The sequence below is a fragment of the Thamnophis sirtalis genome, unplaced genomic scaffold (assembly GCF_051295495.1).
Source record: "Thamnophis sirtalis isolate CommonGarterSnake01/CBP01778 unplaced genomic scaffold, rThaSir2_p1.2 scaffold_11, whole genome shotgun sequence".
NCBI classification, from domain to species: domain Eukaryota; kingdom Metazoa; phylum Chordata; class Lepidosauria; order Squamata; family Natricidae; genus Thamnophis; species Thamnophis sirtalis.
This window is the reverse complement of record NW_028261391.1, coordinates 6,272,169-6,290,222: the sequence shown is the minus strand read 5'-3', so window position 1 is coordinate 6,290,222 and position 18,054 is coordinate 6,272,169. Positions and strand designations below refer to the sequence as shown.

General features: G+C 46.1%; 1 protein-coding gene across 19 annotated transcripts in view; it reads right to left on the bottom strand.

The window, feature by feature from the left end:
- The window catches only part of EIF4G1 (eukaryotic translation initiation factor 4 gamma 1), a 138,022-nt gene extending 120,961 nt beyond the window's left edge, over positions 1-17,061 (bottom strand). For 15 of the 19 annotated variants that reach the window (XM_087725127.1, XM_087725133.1, XM_087725137.1 and 12 more), the window contains exon 1: positions 16,960-17,061. The gene's annotated coding sequence lies outside the window, so the exon portion shown is untranslated. Of the gene's footprint in view, positions 1-10,088; positions 10,182-13,711; positions 13,804-16,959 lie in introns of those variants that run through there. The other 4 variants (XM_087725129.1, XM_087725135.1, XM_087725128.1 and 1 more) reach the window with 2 other exon arrangements.
- Positions 17,062-18,054: the final 993 nt, after the last annotated feature.

Here is an 18,054-nt window from a genome sequence, read left to right as displayed (position 1 = left end):
TCTCCAGTCCCCTAATCATCTTGGTTGCTCTTCTCTGCACTCTTTCTAGAGTCTCCACATCTTTTCTACATCGTGGCGACCAAAACTGAATGCAGTATTCCAAGTGTGGTCTTACCAAGACATTGTAAAGTGGTATTAACACTTCACGTGATCTTGAGTCTATCCCTCTGTTTACGCAGCCTAGAACTGTGTTGGCTTTTTTGGCAGCTGCTGCACACGGCTGGCTCCTATTTAAATGATTATCCACTAGGACTCCAAGATCCCTCTCACAGTTACTACTTTTGAGCAAGGTACCACCTATACTGTACCTGTGCATTTCGTTTTTCTTGCCCAAATGTAGAACCTTACTCTTTTCACCATTGAATTTCATTTTATTAGATAATGCCCAATGTTCAAGTTTGTCAAGATCCTTCTGTATCTTAAGCCTGTCTTCTGGAGTGTTGGCTATTCCTGCCAGCTTGGTGTCATCTGCACATTTGATGAGTTCCCCATTTATTCCCTCATCCAAATCATTTAAGACTGTAAAGGCATTGGGACAGAATGCAAAGGCATTGGGACAGAAGTCACTTCTTTTCTTTTAAACATTATACAGGAACCCCAAAGGTGCTTTTTCAAAAGGCAACTGGACTTTGTTTTTCCTTGAAGACATTTCGCTTCTCATCCAAGAAGCTTCTTCAGTTCTGTTCTTCAATTCAGTTCTTCAATCGGGACTGAAGAAGCTTCTTGGAAGAGAAGTGAAACATCTTCAAGGAAAAACAAAGAAAGTGCAGTTGCCTTTTGAAAAAGCACCTTTGGGGACAACCATGACCTGGATGAATGAGAATCTCCATAGACATTTGTTATATAGGTAGTCCTCAACTTAAGAATCACAAATGAAGTTGGAATTCTCATGGGGTCGTAAAAATGTGGCTGCAAGGCTTAGCAATAGAGCAATCCCTTGCAGTCCTGACTATGGTTGTTAACTGAATCCCACAGTTGTTAGGCAAGGCAACATCCTGCCAGGCATCCACAAGAAAAATTGCAAATCCAAGGCCTGCAGGTACGCAGGTGGCTACTGATGGGTGGGGGAGGGATGGAGTGTACACAGGTGCAGGGGAGGTGGGTATGGGAGGGGTGCCACAGGGAGTCAGGGAGGGAACTGGGGCAGGCACAAGGTGCCACGTGGGTTTGGAAGTGGGGGCATTGTGTAAGAGCCACCTTGCAGGTCAGTAGCATTAAAGAGTGCAAGAGGCACCAGGCAAATTGTGGAGGGGGCAAGGAGGTGCGTAACAGACACTGCACAAGGGTGCATAGGATTGTGCCAAAGGCACTACAGAAGTTGAGAAGAGTGTGCAGCTGCACTACTGCTCATTGTGGTCCAAGTGCAGAGAGACTTGGGGAGGCTGGGTGAGGGAGGCGTATTATCCCAGTAACTTGTGACATTTCCCAGCGGCTTCTCCACTGACTTTCTGGGGAAGCCTGCGGGGAAAGTTGCCAATGGTGATTATTTACCATAAGGACACTCAGATAGCCATAACTCCGAGGACCAGTCATAACCACCAATTATTCAGCACTATTATAACTTCAAAGGGTTGCTGAATGAATAGTCAGACATTGGCACTGAAAAAAACAGACCGTTTATTCTTATTTTTTCATAATTACGACCATTAGTCCCCATGGTCATATGATCGAAATTTGCATGTACTTATGACAGTTGCAGTCTCCTGGGGTCATGTGATCCCCTTTTGCAACTTTCTGACAAGCAAAGTCAATCAGGAAGCCAGATACACTTAACCATCATTGTTACTAACAACGGTAGTGATTCACATAACAACTGGGCCAAGAAAGGTCGTAAAATGGAGCAAAATTCACTTAACAAATGTCTCAAATTCTGGGCTCAGAATAGAACTCTTTTTTTGGCCAAGTGTGATTGGACTGACAAGGAATTTGTCTTTGGTGCAGATGCTCTCTGTGTACATAAAGAAAATTAAAATAGAAGGAAGGGCAGGATGTAAATCTAACAAAACAATCAATATTGTATGTTAATGAAGATTCTCAGCCATCCAGGGACATTTGTCTGGAAGTTGAGTCATGGCAACTGGACGTTTTCGCTGCTTATCCAAGTAGCTTCTTCAGTCTGAGGACCAGACAATCTGCTAGAGAGAAGCTCCTTGAGGATGGGCTCCAGAACAAGTCCAAACGCTCGGAAGACTAAACCTCTGGTCCCAGTTACCGACCCAAATTGGATGCTGCAGTTGCCATGACTCAACTCCCAGACAATAAATATTCTAAATATTTAAGAAACTTACCAATGTTATTTAAGTGCTTCCTTCTGCTATTTTAGGATTTAGAGAGAGAAAAAAACTGCAGAAGGCTGTTTACATTAGAGAAAACAGTCGATACACTTTACTAAGTAATAAGGTTGATTCCCTATAATTTAGAGTTGGATAAATATATATGGCAGCCAGATGAATGTACTAGGCATCAACACATACATTCAAAAGGCTTATGAGATTTTTTTTGTTGTTGTTTTTACTGCAGTGAAAGTATTTCCAGTATTGGGGGGAAATATAGGCTATAAGAAGACAAAAATTAGATGTCATTCAAAAGGGAGGAAAAACGTGACAGCTATAAAATAAAATAATACAAATTCTGTATTAATGAAAAAAAGGTACTGTGCGGAGACATTGTCAAATAGCTACAAACACTAGAGAGAGGCAGTTGGGTGTAGTGGTTTTAAGGTGCTGCCTTAGAAAGTGGGAGGTTGTGAGTTCTAAACCTCCCTTAGGCATGGAAGCTGGATGGGTGATTTTGGGACAGTCCCTCTCGAGCTCACCTCACAGGGTTGTTGTTGAAGGGAAAATAGGAGGCAGAAATATGATATACCATGTTTCCATGAATTTTGACCCCCGAAATAAGCGCTTGGCCTTATTTTCGTGGGGATCTTATTATTTTTGAGGTGCAGGAGGCAGCAAGCATGGTCACCTCATGGCTGATGCTGTGTTGCAATATTTTCAGGGAGGGCTTATTTTTGTGGAGGGGGATTATTTTAGCACATGCGCTCAAAAGCCCAATTGGTCTTATTATCCGGGGAGGTCTTATTTTTGGGAAAACAGGGTCTCTTGTGAGTTTAATCACCATCACCACCTAAAAGTAGTCCTGGACTTAAACTACAGCTGAGCCCAAATTTCTGTTGTTCATTGACAGAATTGTTAAAGAGAATCTTGCCTCGTTTTACCACCTTTCCTGCCTCCGTTGTTAAGTGAGTCACTGTGGCTGTTAGCAATGCAATTGTTAAGTGAATCTGGCTTCCCCAGTGAATTTATATGTCAACATGTATTTACTTTAAATACATGGCAATTCTAAGTAAATAGCAAGAATATTACTTATTCCCCCCACCCAAAAAAAACCCCCTGTTATCTGCTCCCTTCTCCAGCCCACAAAGATTCAGTGAAATTGTTAATTTAAAAGACATTCTATGGTGTGATTACACAACGTCCTTATGGAGGGCTGGCAAACCACAACATACTCAATTATCTCAATTTTCTGGATTCACATAACACACTGTACCATAGTCTGACCCGATGGACTAGATTCCCACAAGATAGCAGATTAAAATGCGGCTGACTACATTACAGTTTTGTGTCTCGTGAAAAGGGAGGCCGTTACATAGATGAGATCTTTTCTCTTGAGTTTATTTAGGAGCCTGCAGTGAAGAGCCGTGGTGGCCCAGTGGTTAGAATGCAGCATTGCAGGCTGACTCTGCCGACTGGCAGCAGTTCGATCCTCACCAGGTTGACTCAGCCTCCCATCCTTCCAAGGTGGGTAAAATGAGGACCCAGATTGTTGGGGGAAAATATGCTGACTCTGTAAACTGCTTAGAGAGGGGCTGTAAAAGCACTGTGAAGTGGTATATAAGTGCAATTGCTATTAAGATCCCGTCTCCTTCACTGAGAATAGGATGTCCTCAACTTATGACAACAGCTGAACCCAAAATTTCCTTATTAAGCAAGGTAATTGTTAAGTGAGTTTTGCCCCATTTTATGACCCCCGTTGTTAAGCGAGTCAATGCAGTTGCTAAGTGAAACCCCATTGAGTCTGCTTGTCAGAACAAGGCAAAAAGTGATCACATGACCCTGAGATACTGCAGCCATCATATAGGCAATCCGCGACTTGCAATCATTTATTTAGTGATGGATCAAAGTTATATCATCACTGGAAAAAAAATGACTCATGGCTGTTTTTTCATACTTCACTTCACCACTTCAACATTCCCACGGTCATGTGACCAAAATTCGAACCCTTGGCAACTGACTCATGTTTATGACGGGCGCAGTGTCCCAGGCCCACGTGCTCATCTTTTGCGACCTTCTGACAAGCAAACTCAATGGGGAAGTCAGATACATTTAACAACCGTGTCACTAATGAAATTACATTGATTCACTTAACAACTGTGGCAAGAAAGGTCGTAAAGTGGGGCAAAATTCACTTAACAACTGCCTTACTTAGCAACATAAATTTTGAGCTCAGCTGTGGTCGTAGGTGAAGGGACTACCTGTATTTAGTTTGTTTTACTAGCATATATTGTCCTTCTTTTGCATTTTTGCTTAACATGAACCAAAGTCATGTTTTGAATTGGGCAGCTATATAAATATTCTAATTAAATAAATAGCAATAGCACTTAGACCCATATATTGCTTCACAGCACTTTGCAGCACACTCTGAGCCGTTTTACAGAGTCAGCCTCTTGCCCCCAACAATCTGGGACCTCAGTTTACCCACCATGGGAGGATGGAAGGCTGAGTCAACCTTGAGCCTGGTGAGATTTGAACTCCTAAACTGCAGGCAGCCGGCAGGCAGGCAGAAGTAGCCTGCAGAACTGCACTCTAACCACTGCGCCACCGCGGCTCATAAACACGAACTTGGGGGAACCAATAAGGAGAGAGTTCCCAATTGCTTATTTATGCAATGGCAGTTGATACGCTGCTGATCGGGAACGAAATGACTTGAGCATTTGCCTTGCCTTGGCAAATGCTCCTTTAATTAAATAGGAAGGCTGGACTAACAGCCCCGTGACCGCAATGAGATTCCTATCGGAGGCTTCCTGGCTCATAAGTCCACCTCGCTTCTCAAGCCGTACTTATTTCGATAGGGCAGAATTAAAAGGAAGAATGTATTTCTTTCTCTCTCTCCCTTGCCTCTGGGTCATATCATTTCCTCTAATGTCCTTTCCGAGGAGCTACCTGAAGAATGACCAAGAACCTGGATAGCAAGATTTTCTTCAAGTAAGGAGGATGACAAAGGGGAAAAGGGAACAATTTGCCTCCTCCCTATTTTGGGGTTCTTTTTCCTGCTGCTCCTGAAGTTAAAACACAACTTATTGGGCTGTGTGATTGGAAGTAACTAGGGACCCAAGGGAAAAAACAGGGAGAGAGGATGATAGGAAAAGGGCTTCCGGAATGAGAGGACATCTCAAAAGACTATAAAATATTCCGCTGAACAAGTTTAAAAAATAAATACAGGTAGTCCTCAACTTACGACCGCCGTGGAACATTTCCATTGCTAAGCGAGTGAGTTTTTTGCCACATTGTATGACATTGCCGGAGTTTGTTAAGTGAATCATTGCAATTGTTAACATGATTGTTTAAGGGCATCCCGTTTCCCCATCAAACTTTGCTTATTAAAAGGTCGCAAAAGCAGATCGTACGACTCCAGGACACCGTAACGTTCATAAGTATGAGCTGGTCGCCCAAGTCTCCAAATTTTTTATCACATGAGCGTGGGGATGCTGCAACGGTCATAAGTCGCTTTCTCAGTGCTGTTGTAACTTTGAACAGTCACCAAACCAAATGTTATAAGTGGAGGACTACCTGTATATCATTTACCTAGGGCAGGGATCAGCAAACTGCGGCTCTGGAGCCGCATGTGGCTCTTTCCTCCCTCTGCTGCGGCTCGTCACCATCGGCACCACAATTTTGAGGAGCTTCCGGTGGGGGGGGAGGAAGAGAAGCACAGTGCGCCAGGAGAAGACTCTATGGCAAGGGGAGGGTTTTCCAGCTGTCTCCACAATTGATAGGGCTTTCAATTATGACAGGCAGAGGACAAGGTACATCGCGCTAGGAGGAGACTCTATGGTAGGGGAAACTGAACTTCCGGTCAGCTCCAGAATTGAACAGGAGCTTCCGGTTAGGACCTTTGTGGCTCCCGGTGTTTTCTTTTCTGTGGGAAAAGAATGGCTCTTTGAGTGTTTACGTTTGCCGACCCCTGGACTAGGGATATTGTGTGATTAAAGACTGCAAGTAACGGTCGCCCTGTTTCTATACAGAAAATTATGCATACATTTTTGCACACGAAAAACGGATTTAGGTTTGCCAACGAAGATATGTACTGTTTCCATAAAGTTTTTTCATTCTACACAGAGATGTGTATCTTAACACCATTGAGCCCAACGTACAAGTAGCCCTCAAAATTACAACAGTTCATTTTAGTGAACATTCAAAGACACAGCAGCATCGGGGGGGGGGGGAGTGTTATGACCATTTTTCACACTTACGACCGTTGCAGCATGCCCATGGTCACAGGATCAAAATTCAGATGCTTGGCAACTGGTTCGTATTTATGACAAGTCGCCGTGTCGTGGGGGGGGGTCACGTGATCCCCTTTTGTGACCTTCTGACAAGAACAATCGATCACTTTAACAACCGTGTTACTCATTTTAAGGATTGCAATGATTCACTTAACAACAGGGGCAAGAAATGCCACAAAACGGGCCAAGAGTCACTCAATAAATGTTTTATCTAGCAGTATAAAGGTCCTTTTCCCTTCAAACGGCAACGGGAATGTTTTTCTTTGAAAGAGAAGAAAAAACGTTTTGCTTCTCAAGGAAAAACCAGTTCAGTTGCCTTTTGAGTGGGGGGGGAAGCACCTTTCAGACAACTATGAAGACTGAATGACTAAGAACCTCCATGTAATCCCCACGTACTGTTGCTGTTGTTGGGGTAAAGTTACGCACGGTGCCTCGATTCTCGGAGAACGTAGATATACAATATCAATGCCATAAAGTAATGACACACGGTAAAAAGGATGCATGCAATTCCCCAGATATTAAATCAGCTTCTGTGACCACTGGGTGAAAGGCAGCTACTGGGGTAATGTCCTTGGACCCCTTGAAAAGGGCCTTGGGATAAAATCCAGCTGGGTCAGAAACTCACTTTTCACAAGCCCCGCAGAAGCCACAATCTCACAAGATCAGCTCCTGAGCTGCTTCATGGAAACAGGAATACTTAAAAAAAATATTTATACAGGAGGCCTTTTGCACATTGAATCGAAACAAACAAGAGAAGAAGAAATGAAATACGAATTAACGCTTATTATGCTCCCGTTTCAGAACAAGGACCTACAGTGGTTTGTCAAATAACTTACATGCAACCCCCCCACCCCACTTTTTTTCCATTGTGGAATTTCAGACTGCACTGACAGGAGTTGCCAGGTGCCATTCCCCCCCCACCCCACCCCCAGCACTGATTCTTAATCATGAGAATACTAGAGGTGAGCATTTTTAGGTAAAGGTTCTCCTCTCATATATGTGCTAGTCGTTCCCGACTCTAGGGGGCAGTGCTCAAAGCCGAAGAGCCAGTGCTGTCCGAAGACATCTCCGTGGTCATGTGGCCGGCATGACTCAATGTCAAAGACGCAGGGAACATGGTTACCTTCCCACCAAAAGGTGGTTCCTATTTTCCTACTTGCATTATTTTTTTTACATGCTTTCGAGCTGCTAGATCCCAGCAGAAGCTGGGACAAGTAACAGGAGCGCACTCCGTTACGCGGCGCTTTGGATTCGAACCGCCGACCTTTTTGATCGACAAGCTCAGCATCTTAGCCACTGAGCCACCTTTGCATTTTTGGGGGAGTATTTTGTATTTATTCATTTTTATATTTCTAATTTATCTATTTTTTAATTTATTAAATTTATACGATACCCGTCTCACAGGCAAACTCATGGTCTACTACCACTTATTCGTGTAACTCATAAATGTCAATGATAGAAACACAATCCATTGGGGATACTTGGGAAGGACCTCAAATTCATCAGGCAGCGGACAGGATTACTCAAAGCGTGGGGGGGGGCAGTAAGAAAACAAAACTTTGGCTGCAAGGAAACAAACAAGCTCAGACAGCAACAGGGACCCCACATTTCTACCCTAAGCTGCAAACTTTCTCCCTTTCTCCCAACAGTCCTGGAGTTTGCTTCGTGACCGTTTGAAATGACAATGGCACTGAAAAAGGGGGGCTTAAGATTCATTTTTCACACTTATGTCCGTCGCAGCATCCCCATGAGTCACGTGATTTACATTCGGATGCTTGACAAGAGACTCACATTTGTGACAGTTGCCATGTCCCAGGGTGATCCCGCTTCTGACAGGCAAAGTCAATGGGGAAACTAGATTCACTTAACAGCTGTGCTACTTATTTAACAACAGTCGTTCACTTAACAAATGTGGAAAGGAAGGTCGTAAAATTGGGTAAAATCCCCTTCACCAAGATCTCACTTAGCAACAAAAACTTTTGGGGTTTTATTGCCGTCCTAAGTTGAGGATTACCTGTATTGGAAAACATGGCCTGCGAAATAACAGTGGAAGGCACCTTGTAAATGGTAACTTTACCATCTATCTTCATCCTGTAATAGCCTGGTTTTTAAAACTTACTTGCCAGGACTTTGCTGGCTGCTGATCAGGGATGAAAAAGCAGGTAACTGTTTTCTTTACATAGTGTCACTCCTTCCATCCTAATTCAGGGCTCCTTCCTAAATGTCTTTATCCTGTAGCTTAGGAATTTCAAATATTTCCCCAGCCCTTCTTTTGAGGCACACACCCATGTCTCTGGAGTTAGAAAGGAGAACCACTGTATTCCCTCAGCACAGCCTTTCTTGCTAGAGAGAGGGTGGGGGAATTCAATTACAACATTGCTCTTCCTTCTAACTAATCCAATACAGTCTCTTTATCAAAATAAGCATGGATGCTGCCCATGGCCAGGCGTGGGCTGGGGGGAGGGGGGGGGAAGAGCTGGCTAGGATGAAACGCGACTTGTTTTAAGTTACCAACTTTCCCCTTGGAACCCGGCTTCCCTGAAAGGCCTGACTTCAGAAAACCAGGAAATGTGCAAGGAGATTCAAAATGTCCTCCTTCCCCCATTAAGGAGAGCCGGGAGCTGCTCCACACGGCAAATTCTCTTTAATCCCCATAGGATCCCACCTCCCTCCAGCTTCACGAAGAAAAGGAGAGTTTTAACTGCAGGCACCCCGTCTGTCGATACAAACACCTGTCAAAGCCAAGCCAGACATTCCAAGGGAAGCCTGGGAAAAACCAGGTTAAGATAACCCTCCCTCGGCCCAGAACAGGGGCCAACATATGGTTGAGGCTGGGGAGGCAAGGACACATCGCCGTTCCCCACCCCTCCCAGCCGCCACCACCCCAAAAATATTGGGAGACCCACCGGATTTAGAAGAGGAGCAGCCCAGGCAAGATGCCAAACGCTTATTTATCCTTCCCACCTTTACAAAGGGAGAGGGGCTCTTCCCTAAGAGACCCTCTGGGAAAGGGCTTTGGGGGGGGGAGCTGGAAAAAGGAGGGGCAGAGCCCTTTTGGGTGGGGGGGCAGCCCCCAGCAGAGAAATAAAAGCCCACTTCCCTCCTCTCTTCCAACCCCCAACCCCCCAAAAAAATCCGGCCAGAAAGGCGAGACGGACTTTCAGCTCGACCCCTCCCAGGGAGAGCACGTGGGGCCGAAGAGGGGTCTCTCCCCCCTCCTTTCCCCCTCTTGGCTTCGGGGACGGCTTTACCTCCTTTGCCCCCTCCCGCCCCTAGCACCGGCCGGCCCGGCTGCCGGAAAAGCCAGGCCAGATCCGCCTGATCCAAGGACACGTGTCCCAGCCGGGCGGCCCCAGAGGGGGAAGAAGTCAAGGCGATCGGCAGGCCCACGCGGCGGCGGCGGCGCCGAGAACCAAGCCTCGGTTGCAAGAGAAAGCCGGGAGGAGGAGGAGGAGGAGGAAGAGGAGGAGGTGGCCGCTTCCCTTTCTTCTCCTCCTCCTCCTCTTTCCCCGATCCGTCTTACCGATTTCGGCCCGAAGCACGTGGGGCCGGGCCGGATCGCAGAAGGCGGACGCCGATCCGACGGCCGGCGCGGTGGCAGCCAGCGAGAGAGAGGAGGGGAAGGGAGGAGAGAGAGCGAGAGAGAGGAGGAGGAGGAGCCGCGCCAAGGCCAGCCCCGCCACGGCCTCGGGCAAGGCGAGGAACGGAGGCAGAAAGGAAGGAAGAGGAAGGAGAGAGAGAGAGCACGTGGGGCCGCCGGGCTTTGGGCCTAGCCAGGCAAAGGAGGAGGAGACTCGGGCCTGGCGCCGGTGCCGAGGAAGGGAGCCGGCCGCAAAGTGGGTCTGCTGCTGTTTCCCCCACACGTGCGCGCGAGCCAGGAAGGAAAAGTAGCTGGAGGGGGGGGGGCGTTTGGGGCCCCTCTTTCTCAACAGCCACAGCAGCTTCTCTTCCCTTGCCCCCCTCCCCTCCCCAAAAGCACGTGGGGGAGGGAAAGGGGTAGCTAAGCTCTTCGGAACACACAGGGGGGGGAGGGAGGGACACGGGAGGTTGCAAAATACTCTTTGCACGTAGGAAGGGCCACACCGACACGCAAACACGTCTGACAAAGTCTATCACCCCCCCCCCATAGCAACAGCAATATACCTTTAAAAAATCATAGTAAATACCGTTCATCTTCTGCATTTTTGCTTAATGTGGCCCAAAGTCATGTTTTGTTTTGAGTTGGGCAGCTATATATTCTAAATAAATAAATAGCAACAGAACTTAAGACTTATAAACCGATTCAGTGCTTTTACAGCCCCTCTCTAAGCGGTTTTACAGCGTCAGCATATTTGCCCCTAACAATAGCAGTAGACTTATATACCGCTTCATAGGCCTTTCAGGCCTCTCTAAGCGGTTTACAGAGAGTCAGCATATTGCCCCCAACAATCTGGGTCCTCATTTTACCCACCTCGGAAGGATGGAAGGCTGAGTCAACCCTGAGCCGGTGAGATTTGAACCGCTGACCTGCTGATCTAGCAGTAGCCTGCAGTGCTGCTTTTAACCACTGCGCCACCTTGGCTCAGTAACAAGCTGGGTCCTCAGTAACAAGCTGGGTCCTCATTTTACCCACCTCTGGAAGGCTGAGTCAACCTTGAGCCTGGTGAGATTTGAACTGGCAAAGGAGCTAGAGTACAATTACAGGCAGTCCTCGACTTATGACAGTTTGTACAGTGACCATTTGATGTTTACAACAGCACTGAGAAAAGTTGACTTGTGACTGCTTTTCACTTTATGACCGTTGCAGCATCTGCCAGGGTGACGTGATTTACATTCGGACACTTGGCAACTGACTCGGGTTGACGACGGTCAGTGTCCCTGGGTCATGTGATCCCCTTTGGCGACCTTCTGACGAGCAAAGTCAACGGGGAAGCCAGATTCACTTAATGACTGGGCGACTAATTTAAGAACAACAGTGATTCACTTAACTGTGGAAAAGGAGGTCGTAAAATGGGGCCAAACTCACTGAACAAATGTCTCGTTTAATGTAGATTTTGGCCTCAATTGTGATCTACCTGTACTATACTATCTGGGGAAGATGGAAGCCATGCTCTTTAAGCCTTCCATCCTTCCGAGGTCGGTAAAATGAGGACCCAGATTATCGGGGACAATACGGTGACTCTGTAAAACCACTTAGAGAGGGGCTGTAAAGCACTGTGAAGAGGCATATAAGTCTAAGGGCTATTCGCACATCTGGAGGGCACTAAGCTGAGGGCGCTCAGACTGATCCATGTTTCAAATACTTGTTTTCTTTCCCCTCCTTTCCTAATGGGAGGGGGAAGTGGGGGGGAGCAAGGAGTGAGAAGCCCCCAATATTCTATATCCTAATATCCCAATATCCTACCTGATGGGAAAAAATGAAACTGGGACAGTAAGATCAGACTCCCATAAATAGAACATAGCGGGAGAGGATTTCTGACATACAGGCAGTCCTCAAGTTACAACAGTTTGTTTATTGGCCGTTCAAGATTACAACCACCCTGAAAAAAACTGACTTAGGGCCGTTTTTCTTACGACGGACGCAGCATCCCCATGGTCGCATCATCACAATTTGGCAACCGGCATATATTAATGAGCTTCAGGGTCCAAGGTCATGTAATCATATTTTGCGACCTGCCAGTATGGAAGACAGATTCGCTTAACAACCATGTTACTAACTTAACTGCAGTGATTCACTTAACAACTGTGGCAAGAAAGGTTTTAAAAATGGGACAAAAATGTACTTAACGTCTTACTTAGCAACAGAAATTTGGGGCTCAATTGTGATCGTTAAGTCGAGGACTGCAAATAGCAAACCAAGAAAGTACACGATGTTTAAAAATGGCAATGTTGAGGAGGGGGAAGTTTACAGGAATTGCCCAATACAACAAGGGAGTGGCAGATGAGACAACGGTTAGCCTTAGTTTACTTATGCTCAGGAAAGTAGCATACGTTTTGAGTGACCTTAAGTTTACAAAAAGGAAGTTAGCGAGTTACAAAAGGCAATGGAGAGGGAAAGCAAATGCCACTTTGGATGTTCCATCTTTACAGAATGGGATTATTTCCTAACATTTGTACATCGCTAATTCACATTTAATTGCAGAGGGAAAAACCCTCCCACAGCTTTACAAGGAACTTGCTCAACCTGGCAAATGGTCAGGAGCCTGGTCAAGTTTTAATAAAAGGCATATAAGCCTTTCATGAAACATGAAACCTGCTCAAGTTGGTGACAAGCAAGATGTTTGGGAGCCACATCTAAGGTCATTGGGTTTAAAGTGGCTTTACCCCCTGAAGAAAAAGAGGGCAGGTTCTGAATTAAAGTACCAGGGAAAATCCAAGATCACATCTCAACTTACAACACAGGGAAGGGTTTGCAAGAAGTAAACATACCTATAAAACCTTAACTCTTTCAAAAAAAAATGTGTTGAGGGCTCATTTTCAAAATATTATTTGTTTGAAAGTAAACCCCAGCTGTTTTTCTAAACCATGAGATTCTATAAGCATCTTTACTTCTTTGGAAACCTTTCTGTATGTTACAAGTTGAGGTAGGAGCTTGAACTCTATAGCCAGATCATCTGGCTATAGAAAAGTACAATAGTCCTCAACTTATGACAATTGGCCCCGGAATTTGCACTGCTAAGCAATGCAATTGTTAAGTGAATCATGTCCAAATTTACAATCTCAGGATTGTTAAGCAAATCTTGCAGTCATTAAACAAAGGTGGTATCCCTCCGTCTCTCTGCTTGTTGAAAGTGTTTTGGGAAGATTGGAGATTGTGGCCACTTGATGACCCTGGGATACTACAATCATCCTGAATACCAGCCAATTGTCAAGTGACCAAATTGTTTCCTGACTGCTTATTTGTAGCCTATGACTATCATTAAGTGTTGTACCTTATGATTCTTGATGAATGTATCTTGTCTTTTTATGTGCACTGAGAGCATATCCACCAAAGACGAATTCCTTGTGGGTCCAATCACACTTGGCCAATAAAGAATTCTACATGATATGATGACTGTGGGGATGCTGCAATGGTCGTAAGTGTAAGGACTGGTCATAAGTCCCTTTTTTCAGCACCAGCGTAACTTTTAATGGTTATTATATGTATGGTCATAAATCAAGGACTACCTGTAGTTTTCTTGGAAACAACATGAAGATATTTTATCATGGCCACCATCGTGTGATATGATTTGACATAGCTTTTAGAGATCAATGAAGTCCTGGAAGGAAGAGAGTAAGTGATCTGAAATTGCAAACATAAGTTTTTCATTTAAGTAAAACCATTCTCCCTCCCCCCCCAAAAAAAAACCATTTAAAGGCTTAGAAACACATCAAAAGAGGAGTGCAATTTGTGAAATCAGGCCAACCCTTTATGATAATCACATTTTAAGTTAGGATGATACATAAGTCACTTTAAAAAAAGCAAAATCTCATGCTGCTATAAATTCAGAGGTATATTAAATGCGATAGTAACAACCACAGTAATTTGCCTCATAGACACTGGCTTAAAAATGAATCAGACTACTGGCTGCTTATACTTGGTATACTTATAAATTTTAGACTGAAGTCATTCTACAAATATTATCAATATTGCTAACAACTGACTGAAGGCTCAGGCTCTCCAAATTTTGTGCAAGAACATGGCAAATACATCCTAGATAGTGTGTGCCTTAAGACTCTGGGTTCTACAGATAAGATGGGAGGGGACAGGAACACAAACTCATGTAGGAGAGCAATAGGTGGAGAAAGAAGTTTTTGTCTAAGAATATGTTATATAAGCAGCTGGCTTTACTTCAAACACCAAACTATCATTACAGAGATTGTAGCTTTGCTGCTCCAAGGTAGCAAGGCACCTCATAAATTCTCTGTTTACATGGTCTCTGTTTTTGTTAGACACTACTGGTATGACAAAATTGACGACAGCCCAAATAATGTTCTCGCTGAACTGGTAGGGGATTCTGGGTCCCGAGAGTCAGGCTTATGGTTTCAGGTGCAATGAATGGTTCAGGGAACAGGATTTTATGCCTTCAACAAGCCATGATTCAAGAGTGGGAGGGACTTCCACCCCCAAGGCTGTTTGCAGGGAAAAGCCAGCTGCAGAACTGGATGTTCCGTATATACCGGTAGATTCATTAATCATTTGTATAGTACTTCACCAGTGCAAAATTATTTACAATTCTTGCTCAATTTGGCTAATACAAAAGAATAGGCCTTTGGACTTATCCCAACAAGTAAAAGTGTAATAAGAGAGGCCAGAACCAATTCAGTCTAGTGTTCAAGGTACCAGTCTAGAAAGCCAGAGACCATGAGTTCAAGTCCTGCCTTAGCCATGAAAGCCAGTTGGGTGACTTTGGGCCAGCCACCTTTTATCATCAGCCCAACTCACCTCACAGGGTTGTTGTTGGGGGGGGGGGGGGTGCTGAACACATTGGTGGCCGTGTTAAGACTTGTGGGTGGCCTTGTTAAGATTTGTGGACTTCAACACCCAGAATTCTCCAGCCTTGAAGTCCACAAATCTTAAAGTTGCCAAGTTTGGGGACCTCTGACATAAAGAATGGTGACTTCAGAGGAAAGGTTTTGATTTGTACAATTCTTTTGTTACTGAATGAGAGGGCATAGCTAACAGGGATGGTAGGGCTCCGAGCTTACAGCCAGAAGGGAAAGCAAATAATAATTTCCGAATAACAAAACAAATTAAGGCTCCTTTCAGTTTTTCCAAAAGGAGACAAGAAGAGCTCTTCATCTCAGTATAATACCCCCATGGCCGTTTGCTTCTGAAGCTCAAGCTTTCCAACTATGAATATAGCACAGAAAATACATAAATGAAGACAACTGGCTGCAAATAAACTTCATAATGCAATGAATAATGATAAACCAGGTTTTGGTGTGCCTCAAATCCCCGTCATTCCTGGCTCGCAGAGAGATCTCAGCACATGTAAAAGGTTAAAGGGGGAAAAAAAGCTAAATTTACTCGGAGGAAGGGCAGAGTGGATACATTTCCTAAGAGTCCCTAAGGCAATAAATCCTGAATTTGTTGGAGTGGGGGTAGGGTGGGGGGGGTAAGAACAGGTTTCCTGGCAGGAAATTCAGTGTCGGTTCTTGGCAGCTGCCAAGGAGGTTTGAGAGGTCAGAGTCCAGAAAGCCAAAGGGCGAGAGAGAGAGAGAATGAGAGAAAGACAGAATGAGAAAGAGAATGAGAGAGAATGAGAAAATGAAAGACAGAATGAGAAAGAGAGAGAAAGAATGAGACAGAGTGAGAGAATGAAAAAGAATGAGAAAGAGAAAATGAGAGAGAAAATGAGAGACAGAATGAGAAAGAGAATGAGAGAGAGAGAATGAGAAAATGAAAGACAGAATGAGAAAGAGAATGAGAGAAAGAATGAGACAGAGTGAGAGAGAATGAAAAAGAATGAGAGAGACAGAATGAGAGAGAAAATGAGAGAGACAGAATGAGAAAGAGAATGAGAGAGAGAGAATGAGAAAATGAAAGACAGAATGAGACAGAGTGAGAGAGAATGAAAAATAAGGAGAAAGAAAATGAGAGAGACAGAATGAAAGACCGAATGAGAGAAAGAATGAGAGTGAGAAAATGAGAAAGAGAGAATGATGGACAGAATGAGAGAAAGATTGAGAAAGAGAGATAGAGATCGACCGAGTCAGGCCTTCAGAGCAGCCGTTCTTGGGCTCTCAACCAGCCGGGGGCCCTTTGTAGGGAAGCCCTTGCCAGCTGAGGTAGTGTGTGCTGTTGAACCCATTAATTCAGGCCGTCGTTCCTTCCCACAGCTCCAACCCGGCGGCGGCGGCTGAGGCGGGCCCCCCATTCCCAGGACGCCCTCAGTCAGCCCCACCGACCCAACTACGGAGCACGTTGGAGGAGGAGGAGTGGGGCGAGAGAAAGGAAAGGGTCTGGGCGATGGGAAGCGGAGGGAGACAAAATGGAGCGTGGGGCCGAAGGGAAGAGCCGGCCTTGAAGGGGGGGAGGGAGGGAGGGGGCATAGAGTTCCACGCGGCCTGTCCCGGGCAGGGCCTCCTCCTCCTCCTCCTCCTCCAGCGCCTGGGCTCCCACGTGGTGCTGAGGCGAGGCCTGGCGGGTGGGAGGGAGGGAAAGGAGGGAGCAATGGCGGCCGAGGTTCCCGGCAGGGAGCGACGACGCGGCTGAGGAAAAGAAGGCGAAGAGCCCGGCGGAGGAGTGGGCGGGGCTTAGCCTGGACCCCGCCCCGCCACCGTCTCTCTCTCTTGTCTCTCTCTCTCTCTCCCTCTTTCTCTATCCCCCTCTCCCCCCCACACATACATTCCCACCCGCGCCGCGGCCTACTCTTCGCGCGCCCCTCCGGACGCTCGCTTCCCCCCCCCCTCCCCGTCCCCGCGCGTGTTACCTTTCAGTCGCCTCCAGTCTGGGGAGCGAGGCCCAACGCAGCCGCAGCGAAGCCCAGCACGACCATTTCCGGAGCCGCTCCGAGGGGAGGGGCGGGGCCGGGAGGGGAGGAGGGGCGGTCACGGGGCGAGGGCCAGAAGAGGGAGGAGGGGGTGGAAGGAGGCGGAGCTCGCCTGAAGCCTCGCTCGGGAGGAGAGAAGGGGGTGGAGGGTTTGGTTTTTTTTTTTAAAAAAAGAGGAGGCCCTCGTCACGTGACCCGCGCCATGCTTTCCTCTCCCCTCCTCCCCACCTTGCGCGGCCTCGAGGAGAGAAGAAAGGGCGCCCAGGCGGGTCAGCTGATCGCTACTCGGGCAGCCAATACGTCATGTGACCGTCCACGAGGAAGGACGGTGCCTGCGTCACGTGACGCCCGACGGCTTCCGGCTCTCTTTTTCTTTTTTTTTTGCCGGCGCGCTTCCAGGCTGCCGGTGGGAGGACACGTGTTGTTGGCGTGTGAACGGTTCCCATTCCGAGGGGGCTTGTGTAGCGCAGTGTTTTTCAACCTTGGCGACTTTAAGTCCTGTGGACTTAAACTCCCAGAATTCCCCAGCCAGCTCTGCTGGCTGGGGGATTCTGGGAGTTGAAGTCCACAGGACTTAAAGTCGCCAAGGTTGAAAAACACTGGTGTAGCGGATTCCGCAACCGTGGTTGGGGTTGAGTCCCCGTAAAGCAGAAGAGCCAACGAGCCGGCAGCCGCCCAGCTATAAAAAAATCTTTTAAATTAATATGATTAATAACATTAGTTCATTCAAGACGTGTTACAATACAAGACACCAAAATATTGAAAAAAAGATAAAACACAATAAACAAAACATATTAATCAGCATTCAATTAGGGAAGGTGCCCTGTATGTTAATATATATCTTTTTAATCTTTTTAAAGACATTAAATGTCCAGCTATAAAGTTAAAAGGGACGTGGTGGCTCAATGGCTAAGGCGCTGAGCTTATCGATCAGAAAGGTCGGCAGTTTGGCAGTTCGAATCCCTAGCACTGGGTAACAGAGTGAGCTCTTGTTACTTGTCCCAGCTTCTGCCAACTTAGTAGTTAGAAAGGAGG